Genomic DNA, 15609 nt, shown 5'->3' with positions numbered 1-15609 from the left:
GATAGAATCTTTTTGGAATAGTTAGGTCATATGATAAATGTATTTTATATTTTTATTTGGTTTTCCACACTGATTTCCAGGTGACTAGAATTGTTTGCAACCCTCCCACCAGTGGATGAGCATTCCCTTTTCCCCATACCCTCTGTAGCATTTTTATTTATTTATTTATTTATTTATTTATTTATTTATTTATTTATTTATTTATTTATTTATTTTGAGACAGGGTTTCTCTGTATAGCCTTGGCTGTCCTGGAACTCACTCTGTAGACCAGGCTGGCCTCAAACTCAGAAATCTGCTTGCCTCTACCTACCAAGTGCTGGGATTAAAGGCCACCACTACCTACCCTCTCCAGATTTTGAGGTCAGTTGTTTCATTTAGCTTTGCCACTCTGATTCGGGCAAGATGAAATCTCAAAGTTTTTTTTTATTTACATTTCTCTAATTGCTAGGTATAAAGTTTACAGGCATTTCTTACCCATTTTTTCTCTACTTTTGAGAACTCTGGTCAAATAACAAACCACATTTTTAGAATGAGTTATTTGTGTTTGCTTGTTGTATTTAAAAAAACAACAAAAACAAAGTGTAACCTTTGTTTTGGAGCTCTTTGTTCTGGATATTAATCCTTTGTTAGTCATTTACATGGCAAATATTCTTTTCTTGTCTGTGGGTTTCTTCTTAGCCTGATTAATGATATCGTTAGTAATCTTGATAATTTTATTTTCATGATGCTTCACTTTTTAATAGTTGACTTTAATTTTTTGACAACTGAATTCCTATTCATAAGTCTTTTTTACACCTATGCAGTGAAGAGTACTCCCTTGACATTTTTAATTTTAATTTTAATTTTTAATTAATTATTTGCACTCCATATTTCATTCATCCACCCCCCCATCCACCCTCCGACTCTTCCACATCCCATACTTCCATACCTCCTCCGCACCCCTGTCTCCATGAGAACATCCCTAACTTTCACCCATCACCACACCAGACCTCTAAACTCTCTGGAACTTCAGGAGTCTTGAGGGTTATGTACATCTTCTCTGAACCCAGAACTGGCAGTGCTCTGCTGTATATGTGTTGGGCGCCTCATATCAGCTTTTTGGTGGTCCAGTGTTTTTAATATCTCATGAGTCCAGAGACTGCTGGTCCTCCTACAGGGTAGCCCTCCTCCTTAGCCTTTTTTTAGCCTTTCTCTCATTCAACCACAGGGGTTAGCAGCTCCTGTCCAATGGTTTGGTGTAAATATCTGCATCTGGTCTTTCAGGTGCTTGTTGTGTCTTCTAGAGTGTGGTCACAATAGGGTTTTTTTGTGAGTGCTCCATAGCCTCAGTAATAGTGTCAGGCCATGGGACCACTCCTTGAGCTGGATCCCACTTTGGGACTATCACTGAACCTTCTTTTCCTCAGGCTTCTATCCATTTCCATCCATGCAGTTCTTTGAGACAGGAACAATTATGGGTAAGAGTTTTGGCTGTGGAATTGCAACCCCCTCCCTCACTTGATGCCTTTGCATTTTTCTTGGAATTTCAGTTTTTGAATTTTAAGTCTTTGATCCATTTGAAGTTAGTTTTGTGGAAGAAAGTGGAAATGGATTTAATTTCATTCTTTCTTTTTTTTTTTGAGACAAGATTTCTCTGTGTAGCCCTGACTCTCCTGGATCTCACTCTGCAGACCTTGCTGGGCTCAAACTCAGAAATCCTCCTGCCTCTGCCTCCCAAGTGCTGGGATTAAAGGTGTGTGGCACGACCGTTCAGCTTAATTTCATTCTTAAATATTCTGGCTTGTCCTCTCTCTCTCTCTCTCTCTCTCTCTCTCTCTCTCTCTCTCTCTCTCTCTCTCTTTCTCTCTCTCTCTCTCGATGGCCATATCTAGAGCTTTAAGTTTGGGTCCATATGGTTGAAAATCAGTTTGTTATTCATTTTCTTTCTTTCTTTAGAGATCTTACCTAAAATTTTATTTACTTCAAAAAGATGACATATTGTAAAGTAAGAAAATATATAAATGAGCCATGTTACAATTCATAAATTCACATTCAATTAATAGGTCAATTATTGTAGTCTATAATATTTTTCAACTTAATATTATTTCTTATTTTTTGAGATTAATATAATTACATCATTTTCCTCTTTCCACTTCCTGTAAACCCTGCCATACACCCTTCTTTCTTATTTTCAATTTAAAGGATTCCTCTTTAAATTATTTTCTATCTATTTATCTATATCTCTATCTATCTCTCAATCATCTTTCATCTATCATCTTTCTATCTACTATCATCTGTAATCCCTATGTATTTATCTATTATATCTATCTATCATCTATCTTAACTATCATCTGTCTTCTCTATGTATGTATGTATGTATGTATGTATGTATGTATGTATGTATCTGTCTATCTATCTATCTATCTATCTATCAATCTATCTATCATCTATTGATATTCTCAAATGCAATCAGCTCAGTTTGTTGCTTGCTTGTATATTTTCAGCACTGACCATTTGGTATTGGATCATCAATTGGTGTGTTTTTCCCTGGAGAAGATTCTCCCAACTAAGGATTCCTTAGTTGAGTGTAGTTCCAGGACAGGGAAGTGGGAAGGAGTAGATGGAGGAACAGGGAAGGGAAGAGGGCTTATGGGACTTTCAGGGAGTGGGGACACAGAAAAGGGGAAATCATTTGAAATCCCAACACTCCTCAAACTATTCCACAAAATAAAAATAGAAGGGACATTTCCAAACTCATTGTATGAATCCACAGTGACCCAGATACCTAAACTATATAAACTCTCAACCCAGAAAGAAAATGTCAGGCCGATTTATTTTATGAACATTGATACAGAAATACTAAATAAAAATTCTCATAAACTGAATCCAGGGACACACAAAAGAAATTATCCATCAAGATCAAGTAGGCTTCATTTCAGGTATGTGTGGATGTTTCAATATAAGAAAATCCATCAAAGTAATCCACTGTATAAATAAACTGAAAAAAATCCCCACAGGATTAACTTATTAGATCCTGAAAATAAATTTTGTTAATATCTTCTCTGGAGGTCAGGTACATGCACTCAGTGGTAGAGGGATAAAGCCAAGGCGATGAAGCAATTCTGTCTCAGTCTTCTCAAAAATACATCAGATTCTGAAGAGGATAGACTACCAAGTGCACGTGTCTTGCCAGCCCTGAGTACAGGATCTTGCACATCTGTGCCACTTTCTGTCTGTGGAGACCCAAACCTCTGCCCCGAGGACAGCTGGACTGTTGAATGGGATCCTTTCTCCTCTCCCTGTGTATTTCAGATCTTGGACTACCTGAGGTACCGCCACATAATGAATTGTGACATGAGAAAAGCCACAGAGTTCTTCCAGAGTGAGAGTCAGAGGGAGCCACAAGTGTCCACAGGAGATGTGGCCAAAGACAAAGATAGGGAGGAACCAGACTGACCCTCACCTAGCCTGCTCAGGGAGAAAGGCCTGGAACTTGAGACCTGTGATGGTGGGGACAGCCCTGACCAGGACCCTGCTTCTTACAGTCCCAGATGCCTAGGCTCATGAGCATGGCTTCCAGCAGAGAAGGAGGATGAGGAAGAAGAAGAGGAAGAGGAAGAAGAGGAAGAGGAGGAAGAAGAGGAAGAGGAAGAAGAAGATGATGAAGAAGAAGATGAAGAAGAAAAAGAAGAAGAAGAGGAGGAAGGGGAGGAGGAGGAGGAGGAAAAGCTACCCAGATCTCTGTTTGGAGCCCAGGAACACTGATGCCTTCTAAGACTTGCAATTAGGGGATCTGCTGTCAGCTGTTCTGACAGCTGTGTTAGAAAAGGCACACACAGGACAGTTGTGTCTTTGCAGCCATCTGATGTTTGTTTCTTTCTTTGTTTACAGCTTTCTTAATAAAAGTGTTTAAAACCTGGAAAAAAGAATACATAGAATAAAAAAATTTAAAAAAATCATGATCTCACTGTGACATTGACTCATAAGTTAGTGGATCCTTAAGACATGGAATAAAAAAGTCTTTTACTACTTCACCAAAAAAAAAAAAAAAAAAAAAAAGAAAGAAAGAAAGAAAGAAAGAAAGAAAGAAAGAAAGAAAGAAAGAAAAAGGAGGTGAAGTACAAAATAGAAATTGCTTTTGCTCACAAGGGCACTTATTTCCCCTTTACATCACATCTTATGATTAAATAATGTCCTTAGTAAAAACAATTTTGTTACTATTTCTTTGTTTATATTTATTTATTCACTCACTTTACATCACTATTGTAACCCTCTCCCTCCTCTAAGTCCCACCATCATAGACCACACCCTTTCCTCTCCTGAGAGAAGGCGAGGGTCCCCATGGGTACCAACCCACCCTGCCACATCAAGTAACAGTAGGACTAAGTGCAATCTCTCTCACTGAGACAAGATAAGGCAGCCCCGCTAGCAGAAAGTGATCCAAAGGCAGAGACCATCTTCATTCCAACTCCCATGAAGACCAAGCCTTGCTACTATTTATTAAAAAACTTTTTTTTAGATTTAATAATTTTTTGCTTAGACAATTTAAAACTTAAAGGAGGTATTCCATTTGCACCTGGAGTGAATCATGTGCCACAGCTCTTCATTCCCACATTCTGCCAGGAAAGTGCAGGTTCCCCAGGAGTGCTAACACATGTGTCTTAGAGCACAGGCAAGACCGCCACTTATGCTCAAATACCTGGCCCAAGAGAGACATGACTCGCCATTAGGACACAGCAACTAAGGAGCAGCCTGGTACAGGATGCTTTTGGTTTCCATCTGTGCCCAGAGCTGACCCTGTACCACAAATATCCATACCAGGATACCATCAGAAGAGAGCTGCCCTCCCAGAAGTACTGACAAATGTGTGAGCACAGGTAGTAACACCACTTCTACTCAAAGGGACCTTCCCAGAGCCCTCACATCACAGGAATGGAGGAGCAGCCTGGGAATGGGTCCCTCTGGTTTCTACCTGTGCCGGAGTTGACTCTGTGCCACAGCTCTCCATACCCAATTTTCTCCCAGAGAGAACTGGTCTCCCAGGAGTGATGAAAAACAGGCTTACAGGAGAGACAAGCCACAGTTGGAGACAACAAGACCAGTTAATACCAGAGATGTCCAGATGGCGAGAGGCAAGGGCAAGAACATAAGTAACAGAAACCAAAATTATTTGGCATCATCAGAACCCAGTTCTCCCACTACAGCAATCCGTGGATATCTCAGCACACCGGAAAAGCAAGACTATTATTTAAAATCACATCTCATGATGATGATAGAGGACTTTAAGAAGGACATTAATAACTCCCTTAAAGAAATGCAGGAGAACACAGGTAAACATGTAGAAGACCTTAAAGAAACATAAAAATTACTTCAAGAATTAAAGGAAAATACAATCAAACAGATGAAGGAATTGAACAGATGCATCCAGCATCTAAAAATGGAAATAAAAACAAAGAAATCATAAGGGAAACAACCCTGGAGACAGAAAATCTAGGAAAGAGATGAGAAGTCACAGATGCAAGTGCTACCAACAGAATACAAGAGACAGAAGAGAGTCTCAGGTGCAGAAGACACCATAGAAAATATTGACATAACAGTCAAAGAAAATGCAAAATGCAAAAAGCTCATAACCTACTACATCCAAGAAATGTAGGACATAATGACAAGATAAAAATAAGGATAATAGATATAGAAGATAGTGAAGATTCCCAAGTTAAAATTCCAGTAAATATCTCCAACATAATTATAGAAGAAAAGTTCCCTAACAGTAAGAGATAACTGTAAACATACAAGAAGCCCACAGAACTCCAATAAATTGGACCAGAAAAGAAATTCCTCCCATAACATAACAGTCAAAACACTAAATGTACAAAACAAGAAAGACAATTAAAAGCAGTAAAGGAAAAAGGTCAATCAGTATATAAAGGCAGACATATCTGAATTACACCAGAATTCTCACCAGAGACTATAATAGCCAGAAGATCCTGGGCAGATATCATACAGACCCTAAGAGAACACAAATGTCAATTCAGGGTACTTTAACCAGTGAAACTCTCAATTACCATAGATAGAGAGACCAAGATATTCCATGGCAAAAATAAATTTACACAATATACTTCCAAAAATTCATCCCTACTAAGTAAGGATAATAGAAGGAAAACTCCAACACATGGATGGAAACTACACCCTAGAGAAAAAGCAGAAACACAGTCTTCTTTCAGCAAACCCAAGAGAAGATAGCCATATAAACATAATTCTACCTCTAACAACAAAAATAACAGGAAGCAAAAATCACTATTCCTTAATATCTCTTAATATCAATGAACTCAGTTCATAAATAAAAAGAAAGACTAACAGACTGGATTTGTAAGCAGGACCCAACATTTTGCTGCACACAGGAAACTCATGTCAGTGCCAAAGACAAACACAACCTCCAGAATAAAGGGCTTGAAAATAATTTTCCAAGCAAAGGTGACAATAAACAAGCTGGAATAGCCATTCTAATTTCCAATAAAATTGACTTTCAGCAAAAAGTAATAAAAAAGATGCAGAAGGACACTTCATAATCATCAAAGGAAAAATCTACCAGGATGAACTCTCTCTCTCTCTTTTTCCTTTGGTGATAAACAGAGTTGTTTATTTGCATTTATGACTATGGATGAAACTACAGATTGAAATGAAATCTACAGGCAGCTTATAAAGTATTTCTTCCTGCCACATGCACCTCGCACACACATTATAGTCAACCACGAATTCTCATGATATTGAGTAGTATTCCATTGTGTAAATACACCACATTTTCTGCATTCATTCCTCCTTTGAGGGGCATCTGGGTTCTTTCCAGCTTCTGGCTATTATAAATAAGGCTGCTATGAACATAATGGAGCATGTGTCTTTATTGCATGCCGGGGAATCCTTTGGGTATATGCCCAGGAGAGATATAGCAGGGTCCTCCAGAAGTATCATGTCCAGTTTTCTGAGGAAGCTCCAGACTGATTTCCAAAGTGGTTGTACCATCTTACAGCCCCACTAGCAGTGGAGGAGTGTTCCTCTTTCTCCACATCCTCGCCAACACCTGCTGTCTCCTGAGTTTTTGACCTTAGCCATTCTGACTGGTGTAAGGTGAAATCTCAGGGTGGTTTTGATCTCCATTTCCCTAATGACTAATGATGTTGAACACTTCTTAAGGTGCCTCTAGGCCATCTGAATTTCTTCAGGTGAAAATTCTTTGTTTAGATCTGTACCCCATTTTTAATAGTGTTATTTAGTTCCCTGGGGTCTAACTTCTTGAGTTCTTTGTATATATTGGATATTAGCCCTCTATCACATGTGGGGTTGGTGAATATCCTTTCCCAATTTGATGGTTTCCGTTTTGTCCTTTTAACAGTTTCCTTTGTCTTACAGAAACTTTGTAATTTTATGAGGTCCCATTTGTTAATTCTTGATCTTAGAGCATAAGCTATTGGTGATCTGTTCAGTAACTTTTCCCCTGTGCCCATGTCCTCAAGGGTTTTCCCCAGTTTCTTTTCTATCAGTTTCAGTGTGTCTGGTTTTACATGGAGGTCCTTGATCGACTTGGAGTTGAGCTTAGTACCAGGAGATAAGAATGTATCAATTTACCTTTTGAGTCTGGGTTACCTCACTTAGTATGATGTTCTCTAGCTCCATCCATTTGCCTAAGAATTTCATGAATTCATTGTTTCTAATGGCTGAATAGTACTCCATTGTGTAGATATACCACATTTTTTGCATCCACTCTTCTGTTGAGGGATACCTGGGTTCTTTCCAGCATCTGGCAATTATAAATAGGGCTGCTATGAACATAGTAGAGCATGTATCCTTATTACATGGTGGGGAATCCTCTGGGTATATGCCCAGGAGTGGTATAGCAGGATCTTCTGGAAGTGAGGTATCCAGTTTTCGGAGGAACCGCCAGACTGATTTCCAGAGTGGTTGTACCAATTTGCAACCCCACCAGCAATGGAGGAGTGTTCCTCTTTCTCCACACCCTCTCCAACACCTGCTCTCTCCTGAATTTTTAATCTTAGCCATTCTGACTGGTGTAAGATGAAATCTAAGGTTTGTTTTGATTTGCATTTCCCTAATGACTAATGAAGTTGAGGATTTTTTAAGATGCTTCTCTGCCATCCGAAGTTCTTCAGGTGAGAATTCTTTGTTTAACTCTGTACCCCATTTTTAATAGGGTTGTTCGGTTTTCTGGAATCTAACTTCTTGAGTTCTTTATATATATTGGATATTAGCCCTCTATCTGATGTAGGATTGGTGAAGATCTTTTCCCAATTTGTTGGTTGCCGATCTGTCCTCTTTATGGTGTCCTTTGCCTTACAGAAACTCTGTAACCTTATGAGGTCCCATTTGTCAATTCTTGCTCTTAGAGCATACGCTATTGGTGTTCTGTTCAGAAACTTTCTCCCTGTACCGATGTCCTCAAGGGTCTTCCCCAGTTTCTTTTCTATTAGCTTCAGAGTATCTGGCTTTATGTGGAGGTCCTTGATCCATTTGGATTTGATCTTAGTACAAGGAGACAAGGATGGATCAATTCGCATTCTTCTGCATGCTGACCTCCAGTTGAACCAGCGCCATTTGTTGAAAAGGCTATCTTTTTTCCATTGGATATTTTCAGCCTCTTTGTCGAGGATCAAGTGGCCATAGGTGTGTGGGTTCATTTCTGGATATTCAATCCTGTTCCATTGATCCTCCTGCCTGTCACTGTACCAATACCATGCAGTTTTTAACACTATTGCTCTGTAGTATTGCTTTAGGTCAGGGATACTGATTCCCCCAGATTTTCTTTTGTTGCTGAGAATAGTTTTAGCTATCCTGGGTTTTTTGTTGTTCCAGATGAATTTGCTAATTGCTCTTTCTAACTCTGTGAAGAATTGAGTTGGGATTTTGATGGGTATTGCATTGAATCTGTATAGTGCTTTAGGCAAAATGGTATGCACTCACTAATAAGTGGTTATTAACCTAGAAAACTGCAATACCCAAAACATAATCCACACATCAAATGAGATACAAGAAGAAAGGAGGAGTGGCCCCTGGTTCTGGAAAGACTCAGTGAAACAGTATTCGGCAAAACCAGAACGGGGAAGTGGGAAGGGGTGGGAGGGAGGACAGGGGAAGAGAAGGGGGCTTACAGGACTATCGGGGAGTGGGGGGGCTAGAAAAGGGGAAATCATTTGAAATGTAAATAAATTATATCGAATAAAAAAAAAAGAATGGATCAATTTGTATTCTCCTGCATGCTGACCTCCAGTTGAAAAAGCACCATTTGTTGAGAAGGTTATCTTTTTTCTACTGGATGTTTTCAGCTCCTTTTTCAAATATCAAGTCACCATAGGTGTGCGGATTCATTTCTGGGTCTTCAATTCTAATCTATTTGTCCACTTGCCTGTCACTGTGCCAATACCATGCAGTTTTTAACACTATTGCTCTGTAGTATTGTTTGAAGGCTGGGGTACTGATTCCCACAGAAGTTCTTTTACTGTTGAGAATAGTTTGAGCTATCCTGGGATTTTTGTTATTCCAGATGAATTTGAGAACTGCTTTTTCTAACTCTGTGAAGAACTGAGTTGCGATTTTGATGGGGATTGCATTGAATCTGTAGATTACTTTTGGCAAGATGTCCATTTTAACTATATTAATCTTGCCAATCCACAAGCATTGAAGATTTTTCCATTTTCTGAGGTCTTCTTCGATTTCCTTCTTCAGAGACCTGACATTCTTGTTGTATCTTTCACTTGATTGGTTAGAGTCACACCAAGTTGCTTTATGTTGTTTGTGGCTATTGTGAAGGGTGTCATTTCCCTAACTTCTTTCTCATCCTGCTTATCCTTTGAGTATAGGAAGGCTACTGATTTGCTTGAGTTGATTTTATAACCTCCCACTTTGCTGATGTTGTTTATCAGCTGTAGGAGTTCTCTGGTGGATTTTTTTTTTTTTTTTTGGATCACGTAAGTATAATATCATATCATCTGCAAATAGTGATAATTTGACTTCTTCCCTTTCAATTTGTATCACTTTGACTTCCTTATGTTGTCTAATTGCTCTAGCTAGAACTTCAAGTATCATATTAAAAAGATATGGAGAGAGAGGGCAGCCTTGTCTAGTCCCTGATTTCAGCGGGATTCCTTCAAGTTTCTCTCCATTTAGTTTGATGTTGGCTATCAATTTGCTGTACATTGCTTTAACTATGTTTATGTATGGGCCTTGAATTCCTGTTCTTTCCAAGACTTTTATCATGGAAAGATGCTGAATTTTGTCAAATGCTTTTTCAGCATCCAATGAAATGACCATGTGGTTTTTTTCTTTGAGTTTGTTTATGTAGTGGATTGCATTGATGGATTTCCATATATTGAACAATCCCTGCATCCCTGAGATGAAGCCTACTTGATCATGGTGGATGATCGTTTTGATGTGTTCTTGGATTCAGTTTGCAAGAATTTTATTGAGTATTTTTGCATCAATATTCATAAGCGAAATTGGCCTGAAGTTCTCTTTCTTTGTTGTATCTTTGTGTGGTTTTGGTATCAGTGTAATTGTGGCTTCATAGAATGAGCTGGGAAGTGTTCCATCTGTTTCTATTTTGTGGAACAGTTTGAAGAGTATTGGTGGTAGGTCTTCTTTGAAGGTCTGATAGAATTCTGCACTGACGCCATCTGGTCCCATGCTTTTTTTTGGTTGGGAGACTTTCTATGACCCCTTTTATTTCTTCAGGGGTTATGGGACTGTTTAGATGATCTATTTGATTCTGATTTAATTTTGGTGTTTGCCATCTGTCTAGGAAATGGCTCATTTTCTCCAGATTCTCCAGTTGTGTTGAATATAATCTTTTGTAGTAGGAGCTGATGATTTTTTTTGAATTTTCTTTGTTTCTGTTGTTATATCTCCCTTTTCTTTTCTAATTTTGTTAATCTGGGTAGTGTCTCTGTGCCCTTTGATTAGTCTGGCTAAGGGTTTATCTATCTTGATTTTCTCAAAAGCCAGATCCTGGTTTTGTTGATTCTTTTTATGGTTCTCTTTGTTTCTATTGGATTGATTTCAGCCCTGAGTTTGATGATTTCCTGCCTTCTACTCCTCCTGGGTGAATTAGCTTCTTTTTGTTCCAGGGCTTTCAGGTGTATTTTTAAGCTGCTAGTGTATGCTCTCTCCGTTTTCTTTTTGGAAGCACTCAGGGCTCTGAGTTTTCCTTTCAGCATTGCTTTCATTGTGTCCCATAGATTTGGGTATGTTTTATCTTCATTTTCATTAAATTCTAAAAAGTCTTTGATTTCTTTGTTTCTTCCTTGACCAAGGTATCATTGAGTAGAGTATTGTTCAGTTTCCATTTGTGTGTGAGCTTTCTATTGTTTTTGTTGTTATTGAAGTCCACTTTTACTCCATAGTTATCTGATAGGAGGCATGGGATTATTTCTATCTTCTTATATTTGTTGAGGTCTGCCTCGTGAGCAACTACATGATCGATTTTGGAGAAGGTACCATGAGGTGCTGAGAAAAAGGTATATTCTTTTGCTTTAGAATGAAAGGCTCTCTATATATCTGTTAAATCTAATTGGTCCAAAGTTTCAATTAGTTTCACTGTGTCCCTGTTCAGTTTCTGTTTTCCTGATCGGTCCATTGAGGAAAGTGCATTGTTGAAATCACCCACAATTATTGTGTTAGATGCAATGTGTGCTTTGAGCTTTAGTAAAGTTTCTTTTATGAATGAGGGTGCAATGCATTTGGGGTATAGATGTTCAGGATTGAGAGTTCTTCTTGCTGTATTTTTCCTTTGACCAGCAAGAAGTGTCTCTCAGTGTCTCTTTTGATGACTTTAGGTTGAAAGTCAATTTTATTTATGGCTATCTTCTATCTTCTGACCCGCACACTTCTGAATTTCTTTTAATGATTTTTGTGTTTCCCTTGTAAGTGCTTCCAACTTTTGATTCATTTTCTCCTGAATTTCTTTAAGAGATTTACTTATGTCCTTCATGCGTTCCTGTAACAGCACCACAACAAGTGATTTTAAATCCAACTCTTGTTTTTCTGGTGTGGTGGGATATCCAGGACATGCTGAAAATGGAGAATTGGTTTCAGATGCTGCCATATTGCCTTGATTTCTGTTAGTAACATTCCTACGTTTGCCTTTTGCCATCTATTTCTCACTGGTGTTAGGTGGTCTTGTTGTCAATGCTGGACTCAACAGTGCAAGCTGCCTCTTCCTAGCTGGCCTCCAGGTGCACAGCTGGCCTCTTGCACTGCCTGGAGACAGGGCGCTGTGGCCCAGGCTGTTCCCGATCCAGTGGTAGAGACCAGAAGGCTCCTGCCAGAGGCCTCAGGACTGGATCCTCCTCTCTGCAGGGCCAGACTCAATGGTGCACTCTGCCTCTTCCCAGCCAGCCTCTTGAGTTCACAGTTGGCCTCTTTCACTGTCTGGAGAGAGGGTGCCAAGGCCCAAGTTGCTCCTAATCCAGAGGCAGAGACAAGAAGGCTCCTCCCAGAGGCCTCAGGACTGGATCCTCTGCTTTGTAGGGCCATGAACATAGTGGAGCATGTGTCCTTATTACATGCTTGAGAATCCTCTGGGTATATGCCCAGGAGTGGTATAGCAGGGTCGGCCAGTAGTATTATGCCCAGTTTTCTGACAAACTCTACCTCAGAGTAAAAGGCAGAAAAACAATTTTCCAAGAAAATGGTCCAAGGAAACAAGCTGGAGTAGTCTTTCTAATATCAAATAAAATCAACTTTCAACCAAAAGTCATCAAAAAAGACACAGAAGGACACTTCATAATCATCAAAGGAAAAATCTACCAAGATGAACTCTCAATAATCTCAATTCTGTACATTTATGCTCCCAATGCAAGGACACCCACATTCATAAAAGAAACTTTACTAAAGCTCAAAGTACACATTGTACCCCACATATTAACAATGGAAGACATCAGCACCCACTCTCATCAGTGGATAGATCATGGAAACAGAAACTAAATTGAGACACTCAAACTAACAGAAGTTATGAATCAAAAGGATTTAACAGATGTCTATAAGATATTTCATCCTAAAACAAAAGAATATACCTTCTTCTCAGTACCTCATAATACCTTCTCCAAAATCAACTATATAATTGGTCACAAAACAGGCCTCAACAAATCTAAGAAGACCGAAATAATCCCACATCCTATCAGATCACCACTGACTAAGGCTGGTCTTCAATAAGAACAAATACAACAGATAGCCCACATAAACTTGGAAGCTGAACAATGCTCTACCCAATGATAACTAGGTAAAGGAAGAAATAAAGAAAGAAGTTAAAGACTTTATGGAATTTAATGAAAATGAAGGCACATCATACCCAAACTTATGGGACGCAATGAATGCAGTGCTAAGAGGAATACTGAAGAGCCTACACAAAGAAACTGGAGAGAGCATACACTAGTAGCTTATCAACACACCTGAAAGCTCTAGAATAAAAAGAAGCAAGTACACCGAAGAGGAGTAGATGGCAGGAAATAATCAAACTCAGGGCTGAAATCAACCAAAGAGAAACAAAAAGAATTATCCAATGTATCAACAAAACCAGGAGCTGTTTTTTTTTTTTTTTTTTTGAGAAAATCAACAATACAGATAAACACCTAGTCAGAATAACCAAAGGGTCCAGAGAAAGTATCCAAATTATCAAAGTCAGAAATGAAATTTGATATGTAATAACAAAATCTGAGGAAATTAAAAAAATTATCAGATCCTACTATGTAGGCTTATACTCAGCAAAACTGGAAAATCTGGATGAAATGGACACATTTCTAGACAAATACAAGGTGCCAAAGTTAAATCAGGATCAGATAAACCGTCTACACTTTCCTGTACCCCCTAAAGTAATAGAAAGAGTCATTAAAACTCCCAACCAAAAGAAGCCCAGGACCAGAGGGGTTTAGTACAGAATTCTCTCATACATTCAGTGAAGCCTTAATACCAATATTCTTCAAATTTCCACAAAATATAAACAGAAGGATCTCTACCCAATTCATTCTATGAAGCCACCGTTATTATGATACCAAATCCACACAAAGATTCAATAAAGAACGAGAACCTCAGACCAATTCCCCTCATTAATATCAATACAAAAATACTTAATAAAATTCTTGTCATCCGAATCCAAGTTCACATCAAAACATTCATTCAACACAATCAAGTAGGCTTCCTCTCAGGGATGCAGCAAGTGTTCAATATACGGAAATCCATCAATGTAATCCACTATATACATAAACTCGAAGAAAAAAAAACACATGATCATTTCATTAGATGCTGAAAAAGCAGTTTTCAAAATTCAACATTCCTTCATGTTAAAAGTCTTAGAAAGATCAGGAAATCAATGTCCATACCTAAACATGGTAAAAGCAATATACAACAAACTAGTAACCAACATCAAACTAAATGGAGAGAAGCTTGAAGCAATCCCACTATCATAAGGGACTAGACAATGCTGCCCACTCTTTCCCTACCTATTCAATATATTTTTGATGTTCTTTCTAGAGCAATTAGACAACAAAAGGTGGTCAAAAGTATATAAATTGGAAATAAAGAAGTCAAACAATCACTATCTGCAGTTGATATGATAGTATACTTAAGTACCCCCAAAACTTCCATCACAGAACTATAGCTAATAAACAAGTTCAGCAAAGTTGCTCTATATAACATTAACTCAAACAAATCCATGGTCTTTCTGTACTTAAAGAATAAACAGGCTGTGAAAGATATTAGGGAAACAATATCCTTCACAATAGTCACAAATAATATAAAATACCTTGGTTGCTCTAACTAAGCAAGTGAAAGATCTGTATGATAAGAACTTCAAGTCTCTGAAGAAAAAAATTGAAGTCAATCTCAGAAGTTGGAACAATCTCACATGTTCATAGATCAACAGGATTAATGTAATATAAATAGTCATCTTGTTGAAAGCAATCTACAGATTCAATGTAATCCCCACCCATCTCTAAAATTTTCATCCAGAATTGCTCCCATCTAAAGGAAATACAGGGACAAAGTACAGCAGAGACTGAAGGAAAGGCCATCCAGAAGCTGCACTATCTAGGCATTCATCCCACATGCGGATGGCAAACCAAGGCTCTATTGCAAGAGCCAAGATTGCTTACTGAAAGGAGCCTGATATACCTGTCTCCTGAGAGGCTCTGCCAGATCCTGACCAATACAGATGTGGATACTCACAGCCAACCATCAGTTTGAGCACAGGGTCCCCAAAGGAGGAGTAACAGGAAAGACTGAAGAAAGTGAAGGGAAATTACCTGGCATCAATGCTAGGTGTGACCCTTTGTCCTATGAAGGTTTGATGCCCCAGTGTAGAGGAATACTAGGGAAGTGAGGTGGGAGTGGGTAGGTGGGTGGAGGAACACCCTCATAGAAGCAGGGTAAGGGGAAATGGGATGGGGGTTTGCAGAGGGGAAACTGGGAAAGGGGGTAACATTTGAAGTGTAAATAATGTGTCCAATTAAAAAAGAAAGTGTTCATTTGGACTTCAGAGTGTTAGACGGTATGAAAGGAGAAGGAAGGCAGCAGGTGGAAGACTTAGTAGCTGGAGCAGAAGCTCAGAATTCACATCTCAAATTGTTTGTATT

The sequence above is a fragment of the Apodemus sylvaticus genome, chromosome 2 (assembly GCF_947179515.1).
Source record: "Apodemus sylvaticus chromosome 2, mApoSyl1.1, whole genome shotgun sequence".
In the NCBI taxonomy this organism is placed as follows: domain Eukaryota; kingdom Metazoa; phylum Chordata; class Mammalia; order Rodentia; family Muridae; genus Apodemus; species Apodemus sylvaticus.
Note: the sequence above shows the minus strand (reverse complement) of the source record.